This window comes from Phocoena sinus, chromosome 3 (genome assembly GCF_008692025.1).
Source record: "Phocoena sinus isolate mPhoSin1 chromosome 3, mPhoSin1.pri, whole genome shotgun sequence".
Lineage (NCBI taxonomy): Eukaryota > Metazoa > Chordata > Mammalia > Artiodactyla > Phocoenidae > Phocoena > Phocoena sinus.
The window spans coordinates 44039377-44055772 of record NC_045765.1 but is presented as its reverse complement, the minus strand read 5'-3'; positions in this window follow the sequence as shown (position 1 = coordinate 44055772).

The window sequence follows — 16396 nt, the reverse complement described above, 5'->3', positions numbered from 1 at the left end:
AAAATGACATTCACAGAGGAGAGTGCTTGGGGCTTCAACACTGCTTTGACAGGCTCCAGTGATACTTTGTAAAGAGAGATGGATATTTGGAGCAACTAAGCGGCTTGCCTAATTGTGCTGAAGTATTATGATGAATATGGGTCTGAAAATGGGACTGTGGAAGAGCCTTTCCTCCAAGGAGCTGGTGGCTTACTGCCAGCCTTTCCTAATCCAACTTAGAAAACGAACTTGCTATTTTTTAATTTTAATTGCAAAGCAATAGTCTCTTCTTTGTGCTTTAAAGAAGGGAACTCAGAGCTACTTAGGAAATCTCAGTGGCACCAGAGAATTTTTAGCCATAGGGAGTAGATGATAAAATACTGAGAGACCGTTCCTCCCATTTTACAGACTAGTCACCCAGGGGCCAGGAAAGTGATGTGACTGGCTTAATGTATCACCACAAAGTTGAATCTAGAACTCAGGATTCCTATCTTTCAAGTTGTAGCTCCCAACTCCTTCACTCAGAGACCTAAAATAAAAGAAGAGAAGGTAAGATGAGAGAGGACAAAAGCTTCATATCACGGCTGATCAGAACCTGGATTTCTACCTGAAGACTCCTGGATTTTCTTTCTCTGCCGGGTCTGTGCTTGTACCCTGTAGCTTGACATCCATGTGAGACTTTTTATAACCTCCTAGTTCTATATTTTCTTCTTTCTTTCCCTCAAGCCATCTCTGCCCCTTTCTTTCCGGCTTTCTGCTCAGTCTGCCCTTAACTCTGATTTCATGTTTCTTCAGTCTGTTCCTCTTATTGCGGCTCTCATCTTCTACTGCCTCTGCAAGGACTTTTGGCATCAAGAAGGTTCGACAGAGGATACACCATTTTTTCTGAGTTTTCACTCAGTGGTTCATTCATTTGTTTAAAAAGGACGTGTATTTTGAATACTGGCTGTGTGTCTGACATGGTGCTGAGGTTTTACATGTCTAGCAAATGATTTGTTCAGTTTATTTAAAAAATTTTTTATATATATACATTTTTAACATCTTTATTGGAGTATAATTGCTTTACAATGGTGTGTTAGTTTCTGCTTTATTTAGTTTTTAAATTTAATTTTATTTATTTTTTTATACAGCAGGTTCTTATTAGTCATCTATTTTATACACATCAGTGTATACATGTCAATCCAAATCGCTCAATTCATCACACCACCAGCCCCACCCCCCCACCGCTTTCCCCATTTGGTGTCCATACATTTGTTCTCTACATCTGTGTCTCAATTTCTGCCCTGCAAACCAGTTCATCTGTACCATTTTTCTGTGTTCCTCATATATGCGTTAATATATGATATTTGTTTTTCTCTTTCTGACTTACTTCACTCTGTATGACAGTCACTAGATCCATCCACATCTCTACAAATGAGCCAATTTCGTTCCCTTTTATGGCTGAGTAGTATTCCATTGTATATATATACACCACATCTTCTTTATCCATTCATCTGTCAATGGGCATTTAGGTTGCTTCCATGACCTGGCTATTGTAAATAGAGCTGCAATGAACATCGTGGTACATGACTCTTTGAATTATGGTTTTCTAAGGGTATATGCCCAGTAGTGGGATTGCTGGGTCATATGGTAGTTCTATTTTTAGTTTTATGAGGAACCTCCATACTGTTCTCCATAGTGGCTGTATCAATTGATACTCTTACCAACAGTGCTAAAGGGTTGCCTTTTCTCCACACCCTCTCCAGCATTTGTTGTTTGTAGATTTTCTGATGATGACCATTCTAACTGGTGTGAGGTGATACCTCATTGTAGTTTTGATTTGCATTTCTCTAATGATTAGTGATGTTGAGCAGCTTTTTTTTTTTTTTGCAGTACGCAGGCCTCTCACTGTTGCAGCCTCTCCCGTTGCGGAGCACAGCCTCCGGACGCGCAGGCTCAGCGGCCATGGCTCACGGGCCCAGCCACTCCGCGGCATGTGGGATCTTCCCGGACCGGGGCACGAACCCACGCCCCCTGCATCGGCAGGCGGACTCAACCACTGCGCTACCAGGGAAGCCCCTGAGCAGCTTTTCATATGCTTCTTGGCCATCTGTATGTCTTCTTTGGAGAAATGTCTATTTAGGTCTTCTGCCCACTTTTGGATTGGGTTGTTTGTTTTTTTGATATTCAGCTGCATGAGCTGCTTGTAAATTTTGGAGATTAATCCTTTGTCAGTTGCTTCATTTGCAAATATTTTCTCCCATTCTGAGGGTTGTTTATGGTTTCCTTTGTTGTGCAAAAGCTTTTAAGTTTCATGAGGTCCCATTTGTTTATTTTTGTTTTTATTTCCATTTCTCTAGGAGGTGGGTCAAAAAGGATCTTGCTGTGATTTATGTCATAGAGTGTTCTGCCTATGTTTTCCTCTAAGAGTTTGATAGTGTCTGGCCTTACATTTAGGTCTTTAATCCATTTTGAGTTTATTTTTGTGTATGATATTAGAGAATGTTCTAATTTCATTCTTTTACATGTAGCTGTCCAGTTTTCCCAGCACCACTTATTGAAGAGGCTGTCTTTTCTCCATTGTATATTCTTGCCTCCTTTATCAAAAATAAGGTGACCATATGTGCGTGGGTTTATCTCTGGGCTTTCTATCCTGTTCCACTGATCTGTATTTCTGTTTTTGTGCCAGTACCATGCTGTCTTGATTACTGTAGCTTTGTACTATAGTCTGAAGTCAGGGAACCTGATTCCTCCACCTCCATTTTTCTTTCTCAAAGTTGCTTTGGCTATTCGGGGTCTTTTGTGTTTACATACAAGTTGTGAAATTTTTTGTTCTAGTGCTGTGAAAAATGCCATTGGTAGTTTGATAGGGATTGCATTGAATCTGTAGATTGCTTTGCGTAGTGTGGTCATTTTCACAATGTTGTTTCTACCAATCCAAGACATGGTATATCTCTCCATCTATTTGTATCATTTTTAATTTCTTTGATCAGTGTCTTACAGTTTTCTGCATACAGGTCTTTTGTCTCCCTAGGTAGGTTTATTCCTAGGTATTTTATTCTTTTTGTTGCAATGGTAAATGGGAGTGTTTTTTTGATTTCACTTTCAGATTTTTCATCATTAGTGTATAGGAATGCCAGGGATTTCTGTGCATTAATTTTGTATCCTGCTCCTTTACCAAATTCATTGATTAGCTCTAGTAGTTTTCTGGCAGCATCTTTAGGATTCTCTAAGTATAGTATCATGTCATCTGCAAACAGTGACAGCTTTACTTCTTCTTTTCCGATTTGGATTCCTTTTATTTCTTTTTCTTCTCTTATTGCTGTGGCTAAAACTTCCAAAATGATGTTGAATAATAGAGTGGTCAAGCTTGTCTTTTTCCTGATCTTAGTGGAAATGGTTTCAGTTGTTCACCATTGAGGATGATGTTGGCTGTGGGTTTGTCATATTATATGGCTTTTATTATGTTGAGGTAAGTTCCCTCTATGCCCTCTATGCCTGCTTTCTCAAGGATTTTTATCATAAATCGGTGTTAAATTTTGTCGAAAGATTTTTCTCCATCTATTGAGATGATCATATGATTTTTATTGTTTAATTTGTTAATATGGTGTATCACATTGACTGATATGCATATATTGAAGAATCCTTGCATTCCTGGGATAAACCCCACTTGATCATGGTGTATGATCCTTTTAATGTGCTGTTGGATTCTGTTTGCTAGTATTTTGTTGAGGATTTTTGCATCTATATTCATCAGTGATATTGGCCTGTAGTTTTCCTTCTTTGTGACATCTTTGTCTGGTTTTGGTATCAGGGTGATGGTGGCCTCATAGAATGAGTTTGGGAGTGTTACTCCCTCTGCTATATTTTGGAAGAGTTTGAGAAGGATGGGTGTTAGCTCTTCTCTAAATGTTTGATAGAATTCGCCTGTGAAGCCCTGTGGTCCTGGGCTTTTGTTTGTTGGAAGATTTTTAATCACAGTTTCAATTTCAGTGCTTGTGATTGGTGTCCTTATACTTTCTAATTCTTCCTGGTTCAGACTTAGAAGGTTGTGCTTTTCTAAGAATTTGTCCATTTCTTCCAGGTTGTCCATTTTATTGGCATATAGTTGCTTGTAATAATCTCTCATGATCCTTTGTATTTCTGCAGTGTCAGTTGTTACTTCTCCTTTTTCATTTCTAATTTTATTGATTTGAGTCTTCTCCCTTTTTTTCTTGATGAGTCTGGCTCATGGTTTATCAATTTTGTTTATCTTCTCAAAGAACCAGCTTTTAGTTTTATTGATCTTTGCTATCGTTTCCTTCGTTTCTTTTTCATTTATTTCTGATCTGATTTTTATGATTTCTTTCCTTCTGCTAACTTTGGGTTTTTTTTGTTCTTCTTTCTCTAATTGCTTTAGGTGCAAGGTTAGGTTGTTTATTTGAGATGTTTCTTTTTTCTTGAGGTAGGATTGTAGTGCTTTAAACTTACCTCTTAGAACTGCTTTTGCTGCATCCCATAGATTTTGGGTCGTTGTGTTTTCATTGTCATTTGTTTCTAGGTATTTTTTGATTTCCTCTTTGATATCTTCAGTTATCTCCTGGTTATTAAGTAGTGTATTGTTTAGCCTGCATGTGTTTGTATTTTTTACTGACTTTTTCCTGTGATTGATATCTACTCTCATAGCGTTGTGGTCGGAAAAGATACTTGATACAATTTTAATTTTCTTGAATTTACGAAGGCTGGATTTGTGAGCCAAGATATGATCTATCCTAGAGAGTGTTCCATGAGCACTTGAGAAGAAAGTGTATTCTCTTGTTTTTGGATGGAATGTCCTATAAATATCAGTTAAGTCCATCTTGTTTCATGTATCATTTAAAGCTTGTCTTCCTTATTATTTTCATTTTGGATGATATGTCCCTTGGTGAAAGTGGGGTGTTATAGTCCCCTACTATGATTGTGTAACTGTCAATTTCCCCCTTTAGGGCCGTTAGCATCTGCCCCATGTTTTGAGGTGCTCCCACGTTGGGTGCATAAATATTTACAATTGTTATATCTTCTTCTTGGATTGATCCCTTGATCACTATGCAGTGTCCTTCCCTGTCTCTTGTAATAGTCTTTATTTTAAGGTCTATTTTGTCTGATATGAGAACCGCTACTCCAGCTCTTGTTGGACTTCCACCTGCATGGAACATCCCCTTTCATCCCCTCACTTTCAGTCTGAATATGTCCCTAGGTCTGAAGTGGGTCTCCCATAGCACATATATGGGTCTTGTTTTTGTATCCATTCAGGCAGTCTATGTCTTTTGGTTGGAGCATTTAATCCATTTACATTTAAGGTAATTATCGATATGTATGTTCCCATTACCATCCTGCCAATTATTTGGGGTTTGTTATTTTAGGTCTTTTCCCTCTCCTGTGATTCCTGCCTAGAGAAGTTCCTTTAGCATTTGTTGTAAAGCTGGTTTGGTGGTGCTGAATTCTTTTAGCCTTTGCCTGTGTGTAAAGGTTTTAATTTCTCCATCGAATCTGAATGAGATCCTTGCTGGGTAGAGTATTGTTGCTTGTAGGTTTTTCCCTTTCATCACTTTAAATATGTCCTGTCAGTTCCTTCTGGCTTGCAGAGTTTCTGCTGAAAGATCAGCTGTTAACCTTATGGGGATTCCCTTGTACGTTATTTGTTGTTTTTCCCTTGCTGCTTTTAATATTTTTTCTTTGTATTTAATTTCTGTTAGTTTGATTTATATGTGTCTTGGCGTGTTTCTGTTTGGATTTATCCTGTATGCGACTCTCTGTACTTCCTGCACTTGATTAACTATTTCCTTTCCCATATTAGGGAAGCCTTCATCTATAATTGCTTCAAATATCTTTCTCAGTCCCTTTGTTTTTCTCTTCATCTTCTGGGACCTCTACAGTTTGAATGTTGATGCATTTAATGTTGTCCCAGAGGTCTCTGAGACTGGCCTCAATTCTTCTCATTCTCTTTTCTTTACTCTGCTCTGCAGTAGTTATTTCCACTATTTTATCTTCCAGGTCACTTATCCGTTCCTCTGCCCAAGCTATTCTGCCATTGCTTCCTTGTAGAGAATTTTTAATTTCATTTATTGTGTTGTTCATCATTGTTTGTTTGCTCTTCAGTTCTATGTCCTTGTTAAACATTTCTTGTATTTTCTCCATTCTGTTTCCAAGGTTTTGGATCATCTTTACTATCATTACTGTGAATTCTTTTTCAGGTAGACCGCCTATTTCCTCTTCATTTGTTTGGTGTGGTGGGTTTTTACCTTGCTCCTTCATCTGCTGTGTGTTTTTCTGTCTTCTCGTTTTGCTTAACTTACTGTGTTTTGGGTCTCCTTTTTGCAGGCTTCAGGCTTGTAGTTCCCGTTGTTTTTGGTGTCTGTCCCCAGTGGCTAAAGTTGGTTCAGTGGGTTGTGTGGGCTTCCTGGTGGAGGGGACTGGTGCCTGTGTTCTGGAGGATGAGGCTGGATCTTATCTTTCTGGTGGGCAGGACCGTGTCCGGTGGTGTGTTTTGGGGTGTCTGCGACCTTATATTGATTTTGGCAGCCTTTCTGCTAATGGGTGGGGTTGTGTTCCTGTCTTGCTAGTTGTTTGGCAAAAGGTGTCCAGCACTGTACCTTGCTGGTTGTTGAGTGGAGCTGGGTCTTAGCGTTGAGATGGAGATCTCTGGGAGAGTTTTTGCTGTTTGATATTACATGGAGCTGGGTGGTCTCTGGAGCACCAATGTCCTGAGCTAGGCTCTCTCACCTCAGAGGTACAGGCCTGACACCCAGCTGGAGCACCAAGACCCTGTCAGCTACACAGCTCAGAGGACAAGGGAGAAAAAAAAGAAGCAAACAAAGAAACATAAAATAAAATAAAAAAGTTATTAAAATAAAAAATAATTATTAAAAATAAAAAAATTAAAAAGTAAGAAAAAATGAAAGAAAGAAAAGAGCAACCAAACCAAAAAACAAATCCACCAATGATAACAAGGGCTAAAAACTATACTAAAAACAAACAAACATACAAAACGTACAGACAGAACCCTAGGACAGATGGTAAAAGCAAAGCTATACAGACAAAATCATAGAAAGAAGCATACATATACACACTCACAAAAAGAGTAAAAGGAAAAAAATATATATATCGTTGCTCCCAAAGTCCACCTTCTCAATGTGGGATGATTCGTTGTCTATTCAGGTATTCCACAGTTGCAGGGTACATCAAGTTGATTGTGGAGATTTAATTCGCTGCTCCTGAGGCTGCTGGGAGAGATTTCCTTTTCTCTTCTTTGTTCACACAACTCCCGGGGTTCAGCTTTGGATTTGGCCCTGCCTCTGACTGTAGGTCCCCTGAGGGCGTCTGTTCTTCGCTCAGACAGGACGGGGTTAGAGGAGCAGCTGATTAGGGGGCCCTGGCTCACTCAGGCCGGGGGGAGGGAGGGGTACGGAATGCAGGGCGAGCCTGCGGCGGCAGAGGGCAGCGTGACGTTGCACCAGCCTGATAAGTGCCGTGTGTTCTCCCGGGAAAGTTGGCCCTGGATCATGGGACCCTGGCAGTGGTGGGCCGCACAGGCTCCTGAGAGGGGAGGTGTGGATAGTGACCCGTGCTTGTATATAGGCTTCTTGGTGGCTGCAGCAGCAGCCTTAGCGTCTCATGCCCGTCTCTGGGGTCCGTGCTGATAACCGCGGCCCCGAGCCTGTCTCTGGAGCTCGTTTAGGCGGTGCTCTGAATCCCCTCTCCTCGTGCACCCCGAAACAATGGTCTCTTGCCCCTTAGGCAGTTACAGACTTTTCCCCGGACTCCCTCTCGGCTAGCTGTGGCGCACTAGCCCCCTTCAGGCTGTTTTCATGCAGCCAACCCCAGTCTTCTCCCTGGGATCCGACCTCCGAAGCTCGAGCCTCAGCGCCCAGCCCCCGCCCCCCACGGCGGGTGAGCAGACAAGTCTCTCGGGCTGGTGAGTGCTGGTCGGCACCGATCCTCTGTGCGGGAGGAGTCTCTCTGCTTTGCCCTCTGCACCCCTGTTGCTGCGCTTTCCTCCGTGGCTGCAAAGCTTCCCCCCCCTGCCCACCCCCCATCTCCGCCAGTGAAGGAGCTTTCTAGTGTGTGGAAACGTTTCCTCCTTCACCTCGCAGAGGTGCAGGTCCCATCCCTATTCTTCTGTCTGTTTTTTCTTTTTCCCTATCCAGGTACGTGGGGAGTTTCTTGCCTTTTGGGAACTCTGACGTCTTCTGCCAGCGTTCAGTAGGTGTTTTTTAGGAGTTGTTCCACATGTAGATGTATTTCTGATGCATTTGTGGGGAGGAAGGTGATCTCCACGTCTTATTCTTCTGCCATCTTGAAGGTCTCTCTGTTCAGTTTTTAACAAACATTTAAGTACCTTCTCAGTGCTAGGAACTATGACAAATGGTAAAACAAGAATTTTACCATTGAAAGAGATTTCAGTGATGAAAAGAGATTCTTGTACTACATATTTAAAAACCATTTAATATGGAAATACACACATATAAAGTGCATAAATTATTTCTAAAATGGAAGTTTTCCGTATCATGACAGAACATTACCAGCCCTTTAGAAGCCTGCCTCACATCCCCTCCCAGTCATTATCTGCCAAAGGGATCTACTATTCCACATTCTATTACTTCTGATTTGCTTGTTTTTTTTTTTTCTGATTATAATCGTCTTTGTTCACAATAGGGATTGACTTGTAACTTTCCTTTTTAAAAATGTCTTCAGGTTTTGATATAAAGATTGTGGTGGCTTCATCAACAAGCTGTGAATATTTCCTCCTTTCTCTTCTTTAGAAATGTTTGTATAAGATTGGTGTTATTTCTCTTTAACAGTGTTTGGAAGTGTTCATTGGTGAAGCCATTTGGACCTGGTGGTTTCTTAGTGGAAGGTTTTAATTTACACATTTAGTAGATGTAAGACTGTTAAGACTGTATATTTCTTCTTGTATCTATTTTAATAAGTTGTATTTTCCTAGGCATTTGTCCATTTTAGATAAATTTTCACATTTAATTGCATAAAATTTCTATCACCCTCTTATCTTGTTAGTCTATAGAATCTGTAGTGATGTCTTCTTTTGTTGTTGTTGTTATATTGGTAATTTGTGCTTTCTCTTTTTCTTCTTGATTACTCTTTCTAGGGGATTATCCATTTTGTTTGTGCCTTCAAATAACCAGCTTTAATTTTTTTCTATATTATAAATTTGTTTTCTATTTCGTTTTTTTCCCCTCTCAACTTATGCATTTTTTGGGGGGGGCGTTAATTTGCTTGTTTTTCTGGCTTCTTAAAAATGGATGCTTAGATAATTGATTTTTAACTTTTCTTATTTTATATATATATAACTTTGTATTTTCTCCTGAGCTTTACTTTAGGTACATCTCCCAAATTGTTATATTTTCAATATCATTCAGTTCAAAATATTTTCTAGTTAAAATATTAAATCCTTAGGGGTATTTGGAAGTGTACTGTTCAATGATATAATTCCATTTTTTTTTTCTGCCTTACATCGTGTGTTTGGAAAGTCAGCTAAAAGTCTTATTTTTGATTCTTTAAAGATAATGCATCATTTTTTCCTGGTGATTTTTAATATTTTACTGTCTTTGGTTTTTGTCAGTTGTTTTAAAATTGAGGTATAGTTGATGTACAATATTTATAAGTTTCAAGTGTACAACATAGTGATTCATAATTTTTAAAGGTTATACTCCATTTATAGTTATTATAAAATATTGGCTATATTCCCTGTATTGTACAATATGCAGCTTACTTTTAGCTTATTTATACATAATAGTTTGTACCTCTTAATCTCCTACTCCTATCTTGCCCCTCCACCCTTTCCTCTCCTTCCTGGTAACCACTAGTTTATTTTCTGTATCTGTGAGTCTGTTTCTTATTATATTCATTAGTTTGTTTTTAGATTCCACATATAAGTGATATCATACAGTATTTATCTTTCTCTGTCTGACTTATTTCACTTAGCATAATACCCTCCAAGTCTACCCATGTTGTTACATATGGCAAAATTTCATTATTTTTTATGGCTAAGTGATACTCAATTGAATATATACACCACATCTTATTTATCCATTCATCTGTTGATGGACACTTAGGTTGATACTATATCTTTGCAATTGTAAATAATGCTACTATAAACATTGAGGTACAATGTATCTTTTTGAGTTAGTGTTTTCAGTTTTTTTTCAGATATATAGCCAGGAGTGGAATTGCTGGGCCATATATTAGTTCTATTTTTAATTTTTTGAGACACTCCATACTGTTTTCCACAGTGGCTGCATCAAATTACATTCCTACCAACAGTGTACAACGGTTCCCTTTTCTCCATATCCTCACTAGCATTTATTATTTGTAGTCTTTTTGATGATGGCCATCCTGAAAGGTGTGAGGTGATACCTTTTTGTGGTTTTGCTTTACACTTCTCTGATGATTAGCAATGTTGAGCATCTTTTCATGTGCCTGTTAGCCATCTGTGTGTCTTCTTTGGAAAAATGTCTGTTCAGGTCTTCTGCTCATTTTAAAACTGGGTTGTTTGGTTTTTTGAGGTTGAGTTGTATGAGATGTTTATATATTTTGGGTATTAACCCCTATGGGTTATATCATTTGCAAATATTTTCTTCTATCAGGAGGTTGTCTTTTCATTTTGTCGATGGCTCCTTTGCTGTGCAAAAGCTTTTAAGTTTAATTAGGTCCCATTTATTTATTTTTCCTTTTGTTTCCCTTGCTTGAGGAGACAGATCTGAAAATATATTGCTAAGACAATATATCACAGAGTGTACTGCCTGTATTTTCTTCTCGGAGTTTTAGGGTTTCAGGTCTTACGTTTTAGGTCTTTAATCCATTTTGAGTTTATTTTTGTTTATGGTGTTAGAGACTGTTCTAATCTCATTGTTTTATGTGTAGCTGTCTAGTTTTCCCAGCACCACTTATTGAAGAGACTGTCATCTCTCCATTGTATATTTTGTCTCCTTTGTTGTAGATTAATTGACCATAAGTGTGTAGGTTTATTTCTGGGCTCTGTATTCTGTTCTACTGATCTATGTGTCTGTTTTTGTTCCAGTACCATACTGTTTTGATGACTGTAGCTTTGTAGTATAGTCTGAAGTCAGCAGCATGATTCCTCCAGTATTTATTACTTTTATATGACATGCCTACATTTGGTTTTCTTTTTCTTTTTCCTGAGGAGTCAAACACAATTTATTTTAGAACTAAATAGAACACATTGAATAAACGAAAGTTTTATCCTAAAATTTCCCAATAGATTTTCTTACCAGGCTGCAAGTTATTGATTGTATCAGTCCCAGCAGTGCCCATCATAATATTCACAAAGATGTACAAATTGTGTCAGTTGATTGAAGAGTCAAGTTTGAAAATAACAGTCTTTTTATTCTTTGTGCCTTAGAATAATTTTCAAAATACATCTATTATGGGCTTCGCTGGTGGCGCAGTGGTTGAGAGTCCGCCTGCCAATGCAGGGGACATGGGTTCGTGCCCCGGTCTGGGAAGATCCCACGTGCCGCAGAGCCGCTGGGCCCGTGAGCCATGGCTGCTGGGCCTGCGCGTCCAGAGCCTGTGCTCCACAACGGGCGAGGCCACAACAGTGAGAGGCCCGCGTACCGTAAAAAAAAAAAAAAAAATCTATTATGCTCTTAGCCCATACTTGTTCAATTAAAATTTTCTTCTAAAAATAACTTAGAGCAAGAGAATAATTTATTCATACTGAAAAACAGAACTCATCCATTTTCTCCAGTGCTCCATGGAGGAAAAAACTCGTCCAACCACATAGATGTAGCAATAACCATGTTTCCTATTTTGGCTTCTTTGTTTTAATAACCAGAGAAAATCCTTTGTTCTTATCTTAGTTTGAACGCAATGGTATCAACATCCTTTTCTTCCTCTGAATCTTGATTTGGGATACAAAATTGATCTTTTACATTTGAAAAATGGGTATTTCAAAGTTTTGCAGTTTCCTTCCTTCAAAAAAGGTACTTCCCAAGTACTTCTCAGTGTACTTCCTTTCCTTGAGCACACAGTGCAACTGAAGCAGACATGTGCCTTGATCCTTTATCATGCCTGTGTGTGAGCTGCTCACTGGCTTGTCCTTGTAATACTGGGACGGCATCTCCCTCTGCTGCAGCCTTAATCCGCTTCAGTCCACAATGACTGCCTAGGTTGTTTTCCTTCCTCCCTTCCTTCCTCCCTTCCTTCCTTCCTTCCTTCCTTCCTTCCTTCCTTCCTTCCTTCCTTCCTTCCTTCCTCTCTTCTTTCTTTCATTGAATTATAGTTGATTTACAATGTTGTGTTAGTTTCTGGTATACAGCAATATGATTCAGATATATATATATATATATATATATATATATATATATATATATTCTTTTTCATATCTTTTCCATTATGGTTTATCACAAGATATTGAATATAGTTCCCTGTGCTTATATGATCTGTTGTTTATCTGTTTTATACATAGCAGTTTGTATCTGCTAATGTCAAACTCCTAATATATCCCTCCTTCTGGTTCCCCCTTGGTAACCATAAGTTTGTTTTCTATGTCTGTGAGTCTGTCTGTTTTGTAAATAAGTTCATATCTGTGTCATATTTTAGATTCCTCATATAAGTGATATCACATGGTATTTTTCTTTCTCTTTCTGACTTATTTCACTTAGTATGATAAGTTCTAGGTCCATCCATGTTGCGTAAATGGCATTATTTCATTCTTTTTTATGGCTGAGTAATATTCCATTGTATATATGTACCATATCTTCTTTATCCCTTCTTCTGCTGATGGACATTTAGGTTGCTTCCATGTCTTGGCTATTGTAAATAGTGCTGCTATGAACATAGGGGTGCATGTATCTTTTCGAATCACAGTTTTCTCTGGATATATGCCCAGGAGTGGGATTGCTGGATCATATGAAAACTCCATTTTTAGTTTCTTAAAGAATGTCCATACTGTTTTCCAGAGTGGCTGCACCAGTTTACATTTCCACCAACAGTGTAGGAGGGTTCCCTTTTCTCCACACCCTCTCCAGGTTTTCTTTATGAATACACTGCTTGGAGCGCAGAGCCTTCCGAATTTGTGTCTTGATGTATTTCATCAATAGTCAGTATTTCTTTAAATATTGCTTCTTTAGTCTCTCCTTTCCATCTAGAATCTCAATTTCACACGTTAGACCTTTTCATTATGTGCCTTATGTTGCTTATGCTTATTTCTGCGTTTTCTATTCTTTTTCCCTCTCTCTCTGCATCAATCTGGATCTTTTCTACTCTTTTGATTAATCTTCTCGTTGTGTTTAATCTGTTTTTTCACTTATCTATTGAATTAATTTAAATTATTTTAATATTCAGGTTGGCATTTCCACTTGCTTCTTTCTTCTTTTTAAAAAATAGACTCCAGTTCTCAGAAGAAATTCTCCATCTTTTCATCTGTTTTCTGGAACATATTAATCATAATTATTTTTTACAGTTCCTGTTTGATAATTCTAGAATCTGGGTTTCCTATTGCTTGATATTTAAAAAATTGGATTTAGGTCATTTGTGCCTGTATACTGTCATGCCTGGTATTTTTGCAGTGAACACCTTAAATTGTCTAAACATTTAAAAATTATAGTGGCTTTGAATCATTTTATCTTCTAGAAAGGATTAAATTTCCTTGTGGCTGGCAGAGTTTGGACAGCTCACCTTGATCCAACCATGGGTTGAGATGATTTGAAGCTGTGTTTCAGGCTTTGTGAGGGGTGTCTATTTCTGATTCCCTTTATCCTTGGGCATAGCCTATCAGGGTCTCAACTGAAAACCAGTACCTTCTCTTTGGTGGGCCCTAAACTCCAACTTTTGTTTCCCCAAATCTATGGGATTGCTAAAATTATTGCTTAGTTTTTTTTTTTAACCTCTTTGCAGCTGCTTTTTCAAAAACAATCTTTTAATTTTATTTTGTGACAAAGCCTTCCCTGACCATCCTCCATAAAGTATCCCCCATCACTGTCATTCATTTTGTTTTATGTTTAGATTTACAGAAATTCCCATATACCCTTCACTCAGTTTTCCCTAATGTTAACATTTTACATATCATGGTACATTTGTCAGAACTAAGGAATAAATATTGATACATTACTATTAACTAAACTATAGACTTTATTTGGATTTCTCCAGTTTTTATTTTTTCCTGATCGTCCATTTACTGTCCCAGGATCCAATCCAGGATACCACATCACATTTAGTCATCACGTCTCTTTAGTTTCCTATGAATTGTGACAGATTCTCAGTCTTCCCTTGTTTTTCCTGACCTTAACGGTTTTGAAGAATCCTGGTCAGGTATTTTGGAGAGTGTCACTCAATTTGAGTTTGACTGAATTTTTTTCTCATGTTTAGACTGAGTTTATGGAAGAATACCAGAGTGGTGAAGTGCCCTTCTTGTCACATGATATCAGCAGGTCTGTGATGTCACCATGACTTATCACTGTGGGCGTTAACTTTGAGCATTTGGATAAGGTAGTGTCTGGCAGTTTCCTCCACTGTAGAGTTATTCTTTTTCCATTCCCATTCTCTGTTCTTCGGAAGTAAGTCCTTAAGTCCAGCTCTTACTCAAGGATTGGGAAGTGAGCTCCACCTCCTAGAAGAAGTTATCAGTTAGGTTTGTTTGTCCTCTCAACACATACATGTGCATCTGAGAATTTGGCAAGCGCCCTGAGAAGCTTCAGGCAAAATATTAAGCTCCCTTTTCTGTCGTTCCTTTTTCTCTAGGATATCGGCTCTTCAATTTCTGGCTGCTTGTAACTCATTTTTTTGTCCTTTCCAGCCCAGTGGAACTGCTAGGCCCCTGTTTTTCGTTTTGCTTTTTTGTCCTGCAGTGAGAATCAGAAAATACCTCGAGTGGGAGAAAGCACCAATTTAGGACCAACTTCAGTATGTTTTCCTTTCCTCCAGCCCTTCAATTCACAGCTGTCTTGTTGCTCCCCTTTGCCTTCAGGCTCCTGATTTTATTTTTGATCCAGTTTTTATAGTTGTTCTCAGTAGGAGGGTTTGTCAGATACAGATTACTGCTTCATAGCCAGGAGGCAATAGGGAGCCACTGATGGCTTCCCACAACTACTCTGCATGATGTGCATGGCTTCCCTCAGCTGGCTCGCTTCTGGCCCATCTTTCTGTCTTTCTCACCTGACGCTTTCCTTAGGGATCAGCTGTACCTTTTCTACTTCTTTTCTTCCCTCAAGCAGTTTTTCTTTACTAGCTCTTATTTCTACTCTTACACCCAACTCATAGTCCATTGTTTACACAGTAGTGGAGTAATCTTTAAAATATTAAATTTTTGCGTTGAATCTCATTTGCTTGTAGAATGAAACACAATTCCTCACCATGGGCTTATATGATCAGCCCTGATCTCCTTCTCCAATCACACCTCATGCCTCTCTCCCTTTATCTCAGCAAGCTAAAGATGTTTTTTCCACTTGTCTTTGAGCTCAGACTTTCACACAATTAGTTTTTTCATCATTCATGTATCACTTAAAATGTTACCTTCTCAATAAAGCCTTCCCTAACCATCCTCTCTGAAGTCCCTCTCCCCCATCATTATCATTCATTGTTTTCTTCATATTTATTATCCTCATCTAAAATTTTTTTTGCTCATTTACATATTTACTTTTTCATTTTAAAATATAAGCAGCAGGGGTTTCCCTGGTGGTGCAGTGGTTGAGAGTCTGCCTGCCAATGCAGGGGACACGGGTTCGTGCCCCGGTCCTGGAAGATCCCATATGCCGCGGAGCGGCTGGGCCTGTGAGCCATGGCCGCTGAGCCTGCGCGTCTGGAGCCTGTGCTCTGCAACGAGAGAGGCCACAACAGTGAGAGGCCCGCGTATGGCAAATATAAAATAAAATAAAATAAAATAAAATAAAATGAAATGAAATGAAATGAAATGAAATGAAATGAAATGAAATGAAATGAAATGAAATGAAATGAAATGAAATGAAATGAAATGAAATGAAATGAAATGAAATGAAATGAAATAAAATAAAATAAAATAGAATAAAATAGAAATAAAATAAAATAAAATAAAATAAAATAAAATAAAATAAAATAAAATAAAATAAAAAATAAAATAAAATATAAGCAGCACAATAATAGGAGCTTTCTTCTCCACTGTATTGCCAGTGCCTATAGTAACTCTTGGCACATAGTAAGCATTAAATGAATGAACGAAATCCTATAAGATTTCTTTATTATATGACACACACTGTATTTGTTCTCCTGATGAACTCTGTCATTAAATTATCACCGTAACCCTATAGAGTCTATTATTGCCCTCATTTTACAGAGGAATAATGTTTAAGGCACAGAGAGATCAAGTGTTTTGTTCAGTTATAGCAGGTACTGGTGGTACTGGGATTTGGTCCCAAGCCTGCACTTTAAAAAAAAAATTTATCTTTGGCTGCATTGGGTCTTCATT